Source organism: Acipenser ruthenus, chromosome 18 (genome assembly GCF_902713425.1).
Source record: "Acipenser ruthenus chromosome 18, fAciRut3.2 maternal haplotype, whole genome shotgun sequence".
NCBI classification, from domain to species: Eukaryota; Metazoa; Chordata; class Actinopteri; order Acipenseriformes; family Acipenseridae; genus Acipenser; species Acipenser ruthenus.
The window spans coordinates 31,921,758-31,938,130 of record NC_081206.1 but is presented as its reverse complement, the minus strand read 5'-3'; the positions used below and the strand labels follow the sequence as shown (position 1 = coordinate 31,938,130).

Sequence of the window (16,373 nt, the reverse complement as noted above, 5' to 3'; positions counted from 1 at the left end):
CATTGATGCTTATTATTGATGTAAAACCAGAGCGAAAAAAACAAAGGCAGAAGAAGGGGTCAGAATAGAGGAAGGGGTCAGAATAGAGGAAGAGGTCAGAACAGAGGAAGGGGTCAGAACAGAGGAAGAGGTCAGAACAGAGGAAGAGGTCAGAATAGAGGAAGAGGTCAGAACAGAGGAAGGGGTCAGAACAGAGGAAGGGGTCAGAGCAGAGGAAGAGGTCAGAATAGAGGAAGAGGTCAGAATAGAGGAAGGGGTCAGAACAGAGGAAGAGGTCAGAACAGAGGAAGAGGTCAGAATAGAGGAAGAGGTCAGAACAGAGGAAGGGGTCAGAACAGAGGAAGGGGTCAGAGCAGAGGAAGGGGTCAGAATAGAGGAAGGGGTCAGAGCAGAGGAAGGGGTCAGAGCAGAGGAAGGGGTCAGAATAGAGGAAGAGGTCAGAATAGAGAAAGAGGTCAGAACAGAGGAAGGGGTCAGAACAGAGGAAGGGGTCAGAGTAGAGGAAGGGGTCAGAATAGAGGAAGAGGTCAGAGCAGAGGAAGAGGTCAGAATAGAGGAAGAGGTCAGAATAGAGGAAGAGGTCAGAACAGAGGAAGAGGTCAGAATAGAGGAAGAGGTCAGAATAGAGAAAGAGGTCAGAACAGAGGAAGGGGTCAGAACAGAGGAAGGGGTCAGAGCAGAGGAAGGGGTCAGAATAGAGGAAGGGGTCAGAGCAGAGGAAGGGGTCAGAGCAGAGGAAGGGGTCAGAATAGAGGAAGAGGTCAGAATAGAGAAAGAGGTCAGAACAGAGGAAGGGGTCAGAACAGAGGAAGGGGTCAGAGTAGAGGAAGGGGTCAGAATAGAGGAAGAGGTCAGAATAGAGGAAGGGGTCAGAATAGAGGAAGAGGTCAGAATAGAGGAAGAGGTCAGAACAGAGGAAGGGGTCAGAACAGAGGAAGGGGTCAGAATAGAGGAAGGGGTCAGAGCAGAGGAAGGGGTCAGAATAGAGGAAGAGGTCAGAACAGAGGAAGGGGTCAGAATAGAGGAAGGGGTCAGAGCAGAGGAAGGGGTCAGAATAGAGGAACGGGTCAGAATAGAGGAAGAGGTCAGAACAGAGGAAGGGGTCAGAACAGAGGAAGAGGTCAGAATAGAGGAAGGGGTCAGAATAGAGGAAGGGGTCAGAATAGAGGAACGGGTCAGAATAGAGGAAGAGGTCAGAACAGAGGAAGGGGTCAGAACAGAGGAAGAGGTCAGCATAGAGGAAGGGTCACAATTGCGCCGTACTAAGTGTGCACGAAGCCAAAACCGGAACCTCAAACTCTATTTGTGTGTCATCAGGGTCCATCCTGTAAAATAACCACAATAAGATCTAATAATCTTTTACAAGTGCCCCTGGACTACCTGTCAGCAGCCCCTGCCCGGGGCTGTTAATAAAGAGCTGGCTGGTGGGACGGTCCCATTATCGGAGTACAGAAACGCTACAGAACTGTTACAAGTGTTGAGCAAATCCCTGCACGCGATCACTGAACCCTTCTACCTAGTCCTGGGGGTCAGGAGCACATTACTACCCTCACTGGAGGGCTCTCTCGTGTTCAAACACTGTCTCTGACAGGATGTACGAGAATATCATATCATATATGAAGTACTTCACAGGGTGCTGTGCGATACAAGCTGATATCAGAACGGCTACCCACGAGTGGGCTTACTGGCCACTCTCACCTTGAGCCACTCATTTCTATAGAATAAAAACCAAATCAGATAGCTTTATTACATAAATATCAAGGTCTACTGGACAGTAGAATAGAGGGTGCCGTGCAAGAGACCTAACCATCACCCGAACCCGAACCCGAACCCGAACCCTCACTCTCACCCTCACCCTCACCCTAACCCTCACCCTCACCCTAACCCTCACCCTCACCCTCACCCTAACCCTTAGAGGTCAGAGTGGACACTGACATTCTGTGGGGCTGAAAATCAGCTTTTATTTTACAGCAACCTATACTTTTTAATAATATACAGTTGTAGTTATAACATTCACAGTACAGCTAATCTTCATTTCCATAGTTTGATCCAAACTCTCTGATGCAGACAAGTTACAGATGGCTGTATCGCCTCTTCTATTTATAGAATTTAGGGCTCCCACAATATTTCACGATTCGATAGCGAGGTCATGTTGACATGTTGACATGTACAAGGACTAGATTTTACTGTATAGAATAGAAAGGCCCTTTACTAATTCACTGCTTTCAATATTTCACAATGTCCAGTCCAGTCTGTCCAGTCTGCAGTGCAGTAGATGGGTGCACAGTAGTGGCAGTGACTCCCTTTGCTGAAGCGCCCCTCGAATGGAAAGCGTGTTTTGCAGTCTGCTCCCCGAGTGGAAAGCTCATTTGGTGATGAAAGCGCTATAGCCCAGGGGTCCTGGTTTGGAGTGGCGTAGCCGCTGATTAAGGGGGCGCGAGGGCAGGCCTGCTCTTTAATTTGGAGCTGGAGGGGGGAGCAGGGTATCTGTGCCTCGATTACTCTGTATCTCTGGGAGAAGGGGTTTGAGAGCCCAATCTGAGGCGAGGAGGAAATGGCACGACATGGGATTAACAGCACAACAGGACAGTGCATTAAATGTTGGAGATGAAAGAATGGGACTCTGACATGCATCAATAGAGAGCGCCACTGAATTGTAATAATACCACCGAGGAGAATACCTGCAGAGATCAGCCAGAGAGAGGAGGAAGATACACAATACAAATAAATGACTTTAGTCCTCAGATGTCGCGTGACACCTCTTAGCAGTGTGTGTCTGTGTGAGTGTGTGTGTGTGGGAGAGATTGTGTGAGAGAGTGTGTCCTGTGTGTCTGTGTGTGTGTGTGTGAGAGATTGTGTCCTGTGTGTCTGTGTGTGTGAGAGATTGTGTCCTGTGTGTCTGTGTGTGTGTGTGTGTGAGAGATTGTGTCCTGTGTGTCTGTGTGTATGTGTGTGTGTGAGAGTGTGTGTCTTGTCTGTCTGTCTGTGTGTGTGAGAGTGTCTCTGTGTGAGTGTGTGTGTGTGAGTGTGTGTGTGTGAGAGTGTGTGTCTTGTCTGTCTGTCTGTGTGTGTGAGAGTGTGTGTGTGTGAGTGTCTCTGTGTGAGTGTGTGTGTGTGTGAGTGTCTCTGTGTGAGTGTGTGTGTGTGAGAGTGTCTCTGTGTATTTTGAAGGCTCCAGTAATACTGACGTTGCAACACCTCACACTGTGTCTCTAATCTGCACTGCATCTGCACATTTCAGTGTGACTGCAGTGACATGTAAGTGCATGTATTACTATTGCAGTTTCTCAGCCCATATAATTGTGTATTTATCTTTCAGATCTTTCTACCCAGCTACCTAAAAATACATTTGTACCAATATTTTCCTGTTGCAATCATTTACTCTCTTGGCCAGGTGCTGTGTCTTTCCAGTTATTGACAGAGAGCTTACAGTTGTGCCTGACTCATTTTAAGCAGGCGGTACTCCCAATATTACTGCTCCAGCTATTCTCCCCTGCTCGGCCAGCATTCCGTGCCAGGGCAGTGCCCCCACAATGAGTGGCACCCAGCACACTGTGGCCCCTGAGCCCCCGCGTGCGCTGTCTGCACAGGGCTGGCAGGAGAAGCTGCCCTTGCGAGGACGGCACTCTCCGAAAGGACACAGCCGCTGCCTTAATTACCCGACAATGACAGGCTAATTACTGTGTTTGTTACCGACAAATCAGAGCACAACAGGCAGCAAGGCCCTGTCCTGTTCTGAGCATCTTAATTACTTTTTCTTCTTCTTGTTCTTCCTCTTCTTCTTGTCGCTGTTGTTGTTTTGCATATAAAAGCCGCTCACTAATTGCCTCGCTCTATAAATATTCGGCATGCAATTAGTGTGGCTGGCCTGCCTGCCTCCCTCCCTGCCTGCCTGTCTGTCTGTCTGTCTGTCTGTCTCTGTGCCTGCCTGCATGCCTGTCTGTCTGTCTGTCTGTCTGTCTGTCTGTCTCTGTGCCTGCCTGCATGCCTGTCTGTCTCTGTGCTTGCCTGCATGCCTGTCTGTCTGTCTCCCTCTCTGTCTCCCTCTCTGTCTCCCTCTCTGTCTGTCTGTCTGCCTGCCTGCCTGTCTGTCTGTCTGTCTGTCTGTCTGTCTACTTGACTACTTGCTTTACATTTTTACCCTACAATCATTGAGTGCTTTGAGTTCCAGAGTTTGAACTACAACACACAAAGTTATCAGGTACCAGGACAGGAGTGAACGGGAGAGAGCATGAAAGGAGAGAGCGCCCTTAGAAAAGTGTCCCATAGTAAAGGTATAGTGAAGTGTAATAAAGCACAGTGGAAGCATGATAAAGCATAGGGAAACATTGTAAAGAACAGCGAGGTATGGAAACGCACATTAATATATGTGGCAATCCAGGGTAAACTCTGGTAAATGCATGGTATAACCGTGGGAAAAGCACAGTGAAACTGCAAAAATACGGTGCAAAAATACTGTTGCAAACCTTTATAAGGGAGCAGGAGAGAGTGAGGGCGAGCGAGAGCGAGAGAGCGGGGGCTGTGCTGTCACGGATGAGTGCAGTGCAGTTTGACCTGACAGCGGTTTGCAGTTGAAGTGAAGATGTTGCTCTCTTTCATCTCCCTTCAGGGTCACTGTCTTGTTAGAGAATGAACCTTTCATCCCCCTCACACCTAGAGCTGGGCAACCCCAACAACAGAGGCCCTGGAGAGAGACAGAGAGAGAGAGGGAGTGACAGAGCGAGAGAAGAGAGAGCAAAGGACGAGGAGAAGAAGAGGGAGGGAGAGAAGGATAGAGGGAATGAGGGAGACAGAAAGAAAGACATACAGGGGAAAAGGACAAAGAGGGAGTGAGAGAGGGCAGGGTGTGAGAAATAGAGGGAGGGAGAGAAGGATAGAGGGAACGAGAGAGACAGAAAGACAGACCGAGGCGCAGTGGGAAAAGGACAGAGAGGAGAGCAGAGTTACCCCCTGGCTCATTAAAGCCCAGTCACTTGTTGCAGCACGGCTCTGGAATGCTGCTAATTGGGAGTCTGAGGCCTGTGGTCTGGGAGGGGAGGGTGGAACAGCCTTTTTAAGTCACATGAAAGTTCGGGGGATGAATGTACCGTAATTAGATTAATAAGTAGCTTAATTTATCGCAGCTGAGGATATCAGCAGCTTGACATAACAGGCCGGCCGGGAGATTATCCCCATCGGCGCTCCCACAACAAGATTAGCCCCCCACACAAAGAGAGCCTCTCTTTACAGGTTCCCAACCAGTCGCTCGGGATTAGAGCAAAAAACACAAACAACAAACACGCTGAGCGCTCCAAACCGCTGCCCTGTGCTGCTCTTCAAAGAAGCATTCTTCAGGCGCTTGCAGTTTTGTTGTGTTTTTAAAACTGAACATTCTTTCGATATTTATCAATTAAGGTTTTGTGACGCAATTAAAATGGGGTGATGACCTGTTTGTATAATGCCTTGCTCGAGCTGTTTCATTCATGCCCCGCGTCGCTTGCTCCCTCGTCCAGAGAGTGCTTTCTTAAGCAGGGATAATGAACAAAAAAGAAATAAATGAAACTTGCACTGAAGCTGTTTGTCTTTCTGAACGGTGAATAATCTACTGATTACAGTGGCACAGGCTAACAAGACTACTGCAGAGATCTAGTAGCTGTTCCAACCCAAACCCCAACCCCAATCCCAACTCTAACTATACCCCTAATCCTAACTCCATCCCCAACCCCAACCCCATCCCCCAACCCCAACCCCAACCCCCAACCCCAACCCCAACCCCAACTCTAACTATACCTCTAATCCTAACCCCAACCCCAACCCCAACCCCATCCCCCAACCCCAACCCCAATCCCAACTCTAACTATACCCCTAATCCTAACTCCAACCCTAACCCCAACCCCAACCCCAACCCCAACCCCAACTCTAACTATACCCCTAATCCTAACCCCAACCCCAACCCCAACCCCATCCCCCAACCCCAACCCCAATCCCAACTCTAACTATACCCCTAATCCTAACTCCAACCCTAACCCCAACCCCAACCCCAACCCCAACCCCAACTCTAACTATACCCCTAATCCTAACTCCAACCCTAACCCCAACCCCAACCCCAACCCCAACCCCGACACCAACCCCAACCCCATCCCCAACCCCAACCCCAACCCCAACTCTAACTATACCCCTAATCCTAACTCCAACCCTAACCCCAACCCCGACACCAACCCCAACCCCGACACCAACCCCATCCCCCAACCCCAACCACAACCCCAACCCCAACCCCAACTCTAACTATACCCCTAATCCTAACTCCAACCCTAACCCCAACCCCAACCCCAACCCAAAACCCAACCCCCAACCCCAACTCTAACTATACCCCTAATCCTAACTCCAACCCAACCCCAACCCCGACCCCATCCCCCAACCCCAACCCCAACTCTAACTATACCCCTAATCCTAACTCCAACCCAACCCCAACCCTAACCCCGACCCCAACCTCAACTCTAACTATACCCCTAATCCTAACTCCAACCCTAACCCCAACCCCAACTCCAACCCTAACTCTAACTATACCCCTAATCCTAACTACAACCCCAACCCCAATTTACAGCTAACTGCTCTTGGGCTTTCATACAGCACAGCTGAGCATGTCACATGATTCAGATCCTTTACTGAATATTCTATTAAACATGAGCTAATAATAATAATAATAATAATAATAATAATAATAATAATAATAATAATGTATCCTACCCCTCCCTCCCTGCCTGCCTGTGTGATGTGCTGATAGTAATTAGGGTCTCTGATCCACTCAGCCAGATGCTTGTGTCTCTCCTGGGAATGTTAATTAAGTTTGTAAAAACATTTAAACATCGTGTTACAAGAAACCCCGTTCCTGTCTGCGTGCGCACGCCCTCGCCAGCAATCTGTGAGGGGTGACAGGGTGGCGTCTGTCTCAGTCCCTGAGTGACAGCTTCCACTCTCTCTCTCTCGCTCTCTCCTCTCGCTCTCTCTCTCATTCTCTCCTCTCACTCGCTCTCATTCTCTCTCTCTCTCTTGCTATTGTTTTGGGTCACTTAGAATGTAGGACAAGGATGAAGGATTAGAGCAAGGTTTATTGTCTCTCTCTCTCTCTCTCTCTCTCTCTCTCTTGCTCATGACATTGCTCATGGGTGCATGTGTGTTTTAAACCATGTTATCACAGGGGGGTTTCATTGCTGTCACACTGACACTGCCCTGGCCCTTGGTCCCCATGGTCAGCCCTTGACAGACCATGCCAGCTCACATGCATTGCCATTATCAGACCATCGCATTTCAGAAGAGCCATTGCTGTACCAGGAGGGGACAATCGTGTACAACAAAACAGCACTGTGGTTATTAATCTTAATAGCGCTGGAGAGCTGAGAATGGACTGTGTTTAGATTAGTGGACATTATTGAGATGCATATTTCTCCCTTAATTGGAGAGAGAGGGAACGAGACAGGGAGTGAGTGGGAGATAGCTTCATTCTCTAAACACCCATCTTATTGTGAATTGAGAAAACAAATCAAGCTCCCCTGTTCTCATTAAGCATGATACCGGGTTCGCTAATTAGCTGTGAAATGATTCATTTGGAGGTTAAATGAAGTTATTCAGCATAATGGTGTTGTCTTTGAAGGCACTTTCATTATGTCAATATGGTTCTGTTTGAATTCCTTTAAGAAAACATTGTCCCTGGCGCAGAGAGAGAGCAGCTCACTGGAGAGGAGAGGAGAGGAGAGGGGAGGGGAGAGGGTAGGGGAGGAGAGGGGAGAGGGGAGAGGGGAGAGGAGGGGAGAGGGGAGGAGGAGGGGGAGAGGGGAGAGGGGGAGAGGGGAGAGGAAAGGAGGGGAGAGGGGAGAGGGGAGAGGGGAGAAGAAAGGAGAGGAGAGGGGAGAGGAGGAGAGAGGAGGGGAGAGGGGAGAGGAGAGGGGAGAAGAGAGAGGGTAGGGGAGGAGAGGGGAGAGGAGAGGAGAGGGGAGAGGAGAGAGGAAGGGAGAGGGGAGAGGAGAGGAGAGGGGAGAGGAGAGGGGAGAGGGTAGGGGAGGAGAGGGGAGAGGGGAGAGGAGAGGAGAGGAGAGGGGAGAGGGGAGGGGGGAGAGGGGAGAGGGGAGAGGAGGGGAGAGGGGAGAGGGGAGAGGGGAGAGGAGAGGAGAGGGGAGGGGAGAGGGGAGAGGAGAGGGGAGAGGAGAGAGGGTAGGGGAGGAGAGGGGAGAGGGGAGAGGAGAGGAGAGGGGAGAGGAGAGAGGAGGGGAGAGGGGAGAGGAGAGGAGAGGGGAGAGGAGAGGAGAGGGGAGAGGAGAGGGGAGAGGGGAGAGGGTAGGGGAGGAGAGGGGAGAGGGGAGAGGAGAGGAGAGGGGAGAGGAGAGGGGAGAGGGGAGAGGGGAGAGGAGGGGAGAGGGGAGAGGGGAGAGGAGAGGAGAGGGGAGAGGAGGGAAGAGGAGAGGGGAGGGGAGAGGGGAGAGGAGAGGGGAGAGGGGAGAGGGGGAGGGGAGATGGGAGAGGGGAGAGGGGAGAGGGGAGGGGAGGGGAGAGAGGGGAGAGGAGAGGAGAGGAGAGGAGACAGCACCACACTGACAACCACAGAGAGAGCATTACAATACTATTACTGTTCACATCATGCACAGACTGTCCACAAAGAAAGAAAAGAGCTTTCTCAAAACATTGTTTTAGTAAGGAAACGGCAATGGTGCCAAAGAGTGTGATAGCATTTGTTAAGTCATGTGGATTACACTAATGTCCACTGGGGGGCTAGGCTAGGACCACTGACCACTGACCACTGAGCAGGGCGATGAAAACCCAGGCTTCCAGGAAAAATGTAGTAAAGCAGCGTGAAAGCGCAGTAAAAGCATGGTAAACACAAGGTGGAGCGCGGTATCAGCACGGAGCCACTGTGAAATGGCTTTTACAGACCACTGCCTTTGCCTTGCATTGCCCGCAGTCTCCAAACCTCCTTAACGGCACACAGGGGGTCCGACAACGCAGAAAATGAAATCAAACCAGCAGCCCCTGGGTGTGTAGACTCCCAGCGGGCTCCCTGGCTGCCTTGTCCTAGCCTGTGTTTGTATAATAAATAGCAGGCAGGAGCATGTTGTCCGAGCTGGAAAGAGGATTAGTGCACCGGCCATCAGCAATGCAGGGAAATAACAGGAGGCTGTCCTTGCTGTTCTGTCCTGTAGGCTCCTTGAGCAAGCTTGCATTGCAGTACAGTGTGTAAACCTCAATGCTAACAAGCATTACTGTATGAGTTAAACAGGAGGGGAGGGGGGGGGGGGGGGGTTCTGCTCTCAATAACTTGTGCTAAAGAATCCCCACAGCCACCTGATTTCTGTGTTTGTATCAGCATGCGTGTACCAGATATCATACTGAACTGAGCTATGCGGTATCCTGTATGTTTAATGGGTAGTGGCGCACCTCTATGCCAGACAACGTGAAGTGCTGCCTGCTTGTCAAGTACGGCTCGCTTCCTGTGTCTTGTGACACGCGTATCACCTCCGAGATCACACTCTAACCTCTAACCTCTAGAGCACACTGCCTCCCTCCCTCCCAGTCCCTCAGCTCTAACCCCTAGACCACACTGCCTCCCTCCCTCCCAGTCCCTCAGCTGTAACCACTAGACCACACTGCCTCTCTCCCAGTCCCTCAGCTGTAAACCCTAGACCACACTGCCTCATTCCTTCCCTCCCAGTCCCTCAGCTGTAACCACTAGACCACACTGCCTCCCTCCCAGTCCCTCAGCTCCATGAGTTTTATAATGCTTATCAAGGTGCATGGATTGAAATGGTTTCAGTATAAGTTACTAACACTCCTGTACCCTGCAGCTGCACAGTTTAGCCACTGGGAGCAGCATAGGTGTCATCAGCAGTAAAGTAAAGCTATGAAGGTTGCCTTCAGATCACTCCATGACGATAGCGAGGCATGTAAAGCTGGTGATGTCGACCTGTATCAGCTCCACAGTACAAAGTAAACAGCCAGCCTCCTACTGTTCAAACTAAAACAAATTCATTTACACAAGTGTATCTAAAGTATTGGATTGAATGAGGCCAAATTTTAGCTTTGAAAAACCCAAGGATTTCAGTGACAAAGGTGCTTATCTGTACAATATGTGTGAGAGCACAGTGAAGGTGCTTGTCTGTACAGTGTGAGAGCACAGTGAAGGTGCTTGTCTGTACAGTGTGAGAGCACAGTGAAGGTGCTTGTCTGTACAGTGTGAGAGCACAGTGAAGGTGCTTGTCTGTACAGTGTGAGAGCACAGTGAAGGTGCTTGTCTGTACAGTGTGAGAGCACAGTGAAGGTGCTTGTCTGTACAGTGTGAGAGCACAGTGAAGGTGCTTGTCTGTACAGTGTGAGAGCACAGTGAAGGTGCTTGTCTGTACAGTGTGAGAGCACAGTGAAGGTGCTTGTCTGTACAGTGTGAGAGCACAGTGAAGGTGCTTGTCTGTACAGTGTGAGAGCACAGTGAAGGTGCTTGTCTGTACAGTGTGAGAGCACAGTGAAGGTGCTTGTCTGTACAGTGTGAGAGCACAGTGAAGGTGCTTGTCTGTACAGTGTGAGAGCACAGTGAAGGTTTCAGAGGATACTGCTGCAGAGCTGCAATGGTGTTTCAGTCTGCTGGACCCAGCCCTGCCCCCTCATTGTCGTCTATTGTTTTGGTCACTTCTAGAATGTAGGATAAGGATGAAGGGATTAGAGCGAGGTTTATTCTCTCTCTCTCTCTCTCTCTCTCTCTCTCTCTAATACTCCTTCCTTCTCTCTCTCCCTTATTTCCTCCCCATTCCCTCTCTCTATTTGTACTATTAATGTGCTGGTAATGACAGCGCTGCAGAGCTGAGAGTGGAGTGTGTAGACTAGTGCTCATTATTATTAATGTGCTGGTAATGACAGCGCTGCAGAGCTGAGAGTGGAGTGTGTAGACTAGTGCTCATTATTATTAATGTGCTGGTAATGACAGCGCTGCAGAGCTGAGAGTGGAGTGTGTAGACTAGTGCTCATTATTATTAATGTGCTGGTAATGACAGCGCTGCAGAGCTGAGAGTGGAGTGTTTAGACTAGTGCTCATTATTATTAATGTGCTGGTAATGACAGCGCTGCAGAGCTGAGAGTGGAGTGTGTAGACTAGTGCTCATTATTATTAATGTGCTGGTAATGACAGCGCTGCAGAGCTGAGAGTGGAGTGTGTAGACTAGTGCTCATTATTATTAATGTGCTGGTAATGACAGCGCTGCAGAGCTGAGAGTGGAGTGTGTAGACTAGTGCTCATTATTATTAATGTGCTGGTAATGACAGCGCTGCAGAGCTGAGAGTGGAGTGTGTAGACTAGTGCTCATTATTATTAATGTGCTGGTAATGACAGCGCTGCAGAGCTGAGAGTGGAGTGTGTAGACTGAGTGTTAAGGAATGACAGTGTTAGCCAGTGCAGGGTTGCTGTCTTCTCAGTGGGAGGGAGGTGGGTTGCTGTGGCTTGCTGACAAGTCGTTAACCTCCCTGGGTCCCACACAAAGCCGTAGCTCTGTGTTCAGTAATACCTGATGTCTATCTGTGAGAGAGACAAACACAGAGCGAATGACAAGAGAGCACCCCCAAGGAGCGACAACAAAACCAGACGGGCTAGGGGGGGAGAGGCTGGCAGGGGAGAGGCTGGGGGAGAGAGGCTGGCAGGGGAGAGGCTGGGGGAGAGAGGCTGGCAGGGGAGAGAAGCTGGCAGGGGATAGGCTGGGGGAGAGAGGCTGGCAGGGGAGAGGCTGGGGGAGAGAAGCTGGGGGAGAGAGGCTGGCAGGGGAGAGGCTGGCTGGGGAGAGGCTGGGGGAGAGAGGCTGGCTGGGGAGAGGCTGGGGGAGAGAGGCTGGCAGGGGAGAGGCTGGGGGAGAGAGGCTGGCTGGGGGAGAGGCTGGGGGAGAGAGGCTGGGGGAGAGGCTGGGGGAGAGAGGCTGGCAGGGGAGAAGATGAGGGGAGAGGCTGGCTACACAAAACAATAGTTCTGACGTTAAATCACCATTTACACCCAAACCTTCCACACCCTGTAATTTCACTGAGCTTCGATTCCTGCTTTCCAAACTACAGTTTGGCACAACTAGAAATAAACAGCCTTGAAGGTTGCTGTTTGTAATGTTGCTAGTGGTGGGGTTTCTAATAAGAGGTTAGAGAACAGTTACCCCTCAGCCACTGTCATTGGCTCTAAAGTGACTCCTCTCCCCTCTCCCTCTGAACTCACAGATGCCTGCCCTGCCAGGCTAATGAACTCTTATTTCAGGGAGAGTGGAATCGCTCCTGACACTGGAGGGCCCTTGCTATCTCTCTCTATCCCTCTCTCCAAACTCCTTTGAGCCTCCCACCTGGGAATGAGCTAGCGTGCTCGTCAGGACAGGCAGAGCCGCACAGCGACGCTCATCTCCAAGAGTAATGCCCACAGCCAAGACAGGGGGTCCCTTCCTTACCTCTTATCTGCAGCAGCTGTATCACTAATACCCCCCCCCTTTCATTCTGTTGATCTTTTTATTTTGTTGCTTGTATTTTTATACTTCAGTTTATATCCAGGTATTTAAAAGACAGCACTATAGAGCCTGGTAATTACTTCTTGTTGTGGTTCAAACTCACTCTAATGGTCTGTGGTGTCGCATAGTGTTTTGTTGTCTTTCAACTATAACCACCAGACCACACTGCCTTACTTCTTCCAAGTCCTTCAGCTCTAACCCCTAGACCACACTGCCTCCCTCCCTCCCAGTGACTCAGCTCTAACCCCTAGACCACACTGCCTCCCTCCCTCCCAGTGCCTCAGCTCTAACCCCTAGACCACACTGCCTCCCTCCCTCCCAGTGCCTCAGCTCTAACCCCTAGACCACACTGCCTCCCTCCCTCCCAGTGCCTCAGCTCTAACCCCTAGACCACACTGCCTCCCTCCCTCCCAGCCCCTCAGCTCTAACCCCTAGACCACACTGTCTCCCTCCCTCCCAGTGTCTCAGCTCTAACCCCTAGACCACACTGCCTCCCTCCCTCCCAGCCCCTCAGCTCTAACCCCTAGACCACACTGTCTCCCTCCCTCCCAGTGTCTCAGCTCTAACCCCTAGACCACACTGCCTCTCTCCCTCCCACTTCCTCAGCTCTAACCCCTAGGTTGTTGGAATTGTTACACCCCCTGTGTAAATATGCTGCTGTGTTTGTGCAGTATTACTACCAGAAAAATTAAATGTTTTGGAGACTTTTACAAATCCCCTGACAACTGGTCTCCTGTGTGTTTGTGTGTGAGAGAGGGAGAGAGGGAGAGAGGGAGAAAACTGAGAGACGGGTAAGTTTATTCCTTGAGAAAACAGAAAGAGATAAAGAATGAGAGAAAGAAAGAGAGAAAGAAAGTGAGAAAGAAAGTGAATGCAAGAAAGAAAGAAAGAAAGAAAGAAAGAAAGAAAGAAAGAAAGAAAGTGAATGATAGCCAGTGTGAGTTGCCCGCTGGTCTCTGGTGGCCTGCCTTGTGACCGAGCTGGTGAAGTGACACTGCAAACTGTTTTTCTTTTTTTTTTTCTTTTCTCTCTCCGGCGCCTCATGCTTCTTGCCTGATTCTTTATCCTTTTTAATTAGAAGGCAAATTCTGCAGCCCGGCAAGTGCTAATCCCCACACTGCCGAACAAAGCACAACTCTGTCTTTGAAGAGGGAGCTTACCAGCCTGCCAGCGCTGCTCAGGGTGGGGGAGGAGGGGGCAGAAGGGCAGGGGGGAAAGGGGGCAGGGCTGGACAGAGACCCCTACATTCACCCACACCTCCCCATGACACTGGGGCTCAAAGTGAGAGAGGAGAGGGGGGTTCTACTGGAGCAGGCTTATACAGACTGACCAGGCACTTATAGCATTACATTGACCAGATACTGCATTATACTGAGCAGGCAGATATTTTACAAATATGGATTGGAGTTGAGGTGGTGTATAGTGGAAAACACTATACCCAAAATATCCGGTCCATATATGTTTTATTAAACCTTGAAAGACAGCTTCATCTCCTTTCAGTTCCCGGGCAGCAGCGCAGAACTCTCGCAGAAGGCGGTTCAGGTTGTGAGGCTCATATTGCTCCATGGCTTTTAAGTCTGTGTTTTTGGGGTGAGGATACTGCTGAAAGATGACAAAAGATTATTTTGGTGTCTTTCGTTTCGATTTTGTTGAAACCTATTTCACCCCTTCCAGTTGGTGGCAGCAGTGGGATACCTAGCGAGCCCCTGACCCAAGAGTGTGAGCTGGAAGCACTTCAGAAACTATCCCCTGAATACATTAAACTCCATTTTATTAGTGTGACATTCATTTCAGCTCATTAGGCTAACTTAAAAGGCTGCTATTTGTGCAATTTACTGTATATTACAAAATAAAACACACAGTGACGTGTAATGTAAGAGTTTCTTCAAAATCTCTTAAAACGAGGACTAAAACAGTTTGTTGTAGTTTGTAACATTTCCAGGGAACAGAGGAAATATATAAACACAGAGAGACAGAGCGGGGAGGTGAGAGGGAGGAGATTGGAGACCTGGGGTTGAAAGGAGGAAAGAGAAGAGGGGAGTGAGAGCAGAAGACAGCAGAAAAGAGAGACTGAGGCAGAGAAAGAGAAAGACAGAGAGAAGGAATCGGCACTTGCTGACAATTTTCAGAGCTCATTTACATTTATATTAATGCACAGTATTGTATTAAGAGGAAACCATTAACTGTGGAGGTTCTTGCTTGAGGGTCATGTCATTGTTTTTTAAGACCCCTGCCGTCGCTCATTAAATAAAGTAACAAAACGCTGCTTGATTGAGTTTACAAAGAGAAGGAGAGAGAGAGAGACACAGGGAGAGAGAGAATGGGTGGAATGAGGGCAAAGGGAATGGGGCTTTGGTGCTTGGACTTTGGGCCAGTCTATTCAAACTGCAAGACTTGTGCTTCAACTGTGAGTTCAACACATACTGTTGTGTGTTTGTGTTTAATCTCATGATTCAAAGATACGGCCTCGTCGTCAACAAATGGGAAAGCATTGGACTCGATTTTTTCCGTTAAACTGTCTCTTAGTTTTAATGGCGCTCTACGCAAACCTCTGACATGTCAAAAGCCACGCCCCCTCAGCGCTGTCATTACCAGCACATTAATAATAATGAGCACTAGTCTACACACTCCACTCTCAGCTCTGCAGCGCTGTCATTACCAGCACATTAATAATAATGAGCACTAGTCTACACACTCCACTCTCAGCTCTGCAGCGCTGTCATTACCAGCACCTTAATAATAATGAGCACTAGTCTACACACTCCACTCTCAGCTCTGCAGCGCTGTCATTACCAGCACATTAATAATAATGAGCACTAGTCTACACACTCCACTCTCAGCTCTGCAGCGCTGTCATTACCAGCACATTAATAATAATGAGCACTAGTCTACACACTCCACTCTCAGCTCTGCAGCGCTCTTAGTAATACTACATGGAAAAAATAAAAATAAATAAAAACATGACAGCCAAAACTACAATATATTGTGCTTCCATTTCTATCTGCTGTCTATACATTTTACATCTCCTTTATCTTTCCTGTGAGACAGCTCATCAGAGGGGCACCATGGCACAGACCCATTCCCATGAGTCAGAGGGCTGGATCCTTCCCAAGAAATGAAATTCATTTGTGTTTGGCCGGCCAGCAGCAGCAGAGACAGTTGATTGGATGGGACTCCAGGGTTATTCCTGGATGAGAAAGAGGCAGTGACAGGAGTGTGTAATTCGGTCCCTACTGACTCAGATGTGCCCCTCCCTGCCAACGCCACAGTGCCATGACTCAAGACCCTCACTGACTCAGCCGCCGGGGGTCAAGCCATCCCCCTCTCCCCACTCCTCCCTCCTTCTGTCAGGACAAAACTGCACCCTTTCTACCCTGGGCACATCAGCAGATGTTCTCTTTCCATTGTTATAGAGGTACACTCCTTATAAAAGACACTGGAATGGCAAAGTTCATTTAAGCAGTTGCCGCCACCACACTGTAGATTCACTCTCCATGTGCAGCAGGTATTAGGGACCCCCCCATCCTGACACCCCCACACTGTAGATTCACTCTCCCTGTGCAGCAGGTATTAGGGACCCCCCCATCCTGACACCCCCACACTGTAGATTCACTCTCCATGTGCAGCAGGTATTAGGGACCCCCCCATCCTGACACCCCCACACTGTAGATTCACTCTCCCTGTGCAGCAGGTATTAGGGACCCCCCCATCCTGACACCCCCACACTGTAGATTCACTCTCCCTGTGAAGCAGGTATTAGGGACCCCCCATTCTGACACCCCCACACTGTAGATTCACTCTCCCTGTGCAGCAGGTATTAGGGACCCTCCCATCCTGACACCCCCACACTGTAGATTCACTCTCCCTGTGCAGCAGGTATTAGGGACCCCC

At 49.8% G+C, this 16,373-nt stretch overlaps 1 long non-coding RNA gene across 1 annotated transcript in view; it reads left to right on the top strand.

Annotated features, from left to right (window-relative positions):
- The window catches only part of LOC131698528 (uncharacterized), a 32,435-nt gene extending 16,278 nt beyond the window's left edge, over positions 1–16,157 (top strand). The window contains exon 3 of the long non-coding RNA XR_009307613.1: positions 15,531–16,157. This is a non-coding gene — a long non-coding RNA (uncharacterized LOC131698528). The remainder of the gene's footprint in view (positions 1–15,530) is intronic.
- Positions 16,158–16,373: the final 216 nt, after the last annotated feature.